Source organism: Grammomys surdaster, unplaced genomic scaffold (genome assembly GCF_004785775.1).
Source record: "Grammomys surdaster isolate TR1022 unplaced genomic scaffold, NIH_TR_1.0 125947, whole genome shotgun sequence".
Lineage (NCBI taxonomy): Eukaryota > Metazoa > Chordata > Mammalia > Rodentia > Muridae > Grammomys > Grammomys surdaster.
The window spans coordinates 1,087,129-1,087,498 of NW_021620769.1; positions in this window are offsets into that span (position 1 = coordinate 1,087,129).

The window sequence follows — 370 nt, forward strand, 5'->3', positions numbered from 1 at the left end:
ACAGGAGAGTAGCTGTCATGAGGGAGGATCTACGTGGACCTGCCTCAAATGCTGGGTTTCCCTTTGAGGGACCGTCTCACCTCCCTTTGAGGGAGGATCTGGGCCTTACTGCTCTCAGTCGCAGTATAAATCGTGTCACATTGCAGACGTGCACTGTTCCTTAAGTAGCCCAAAGGTTTCAGAGTGGTAGGTACCATAGAAACTCAACAAACGGCTAACTCAGGTGCCTATTGACATATCAAAGTAGGCCCACAACCACGTGGTGCAGGCTGGGAGAAAGACACCCAGAGGGCTAGGCACCATTAAGATGTTCGAGTAAGTGGTGGGGAGATGGGAGAGAATGGGGAGATGGGAGAGAATGGGGAGATGG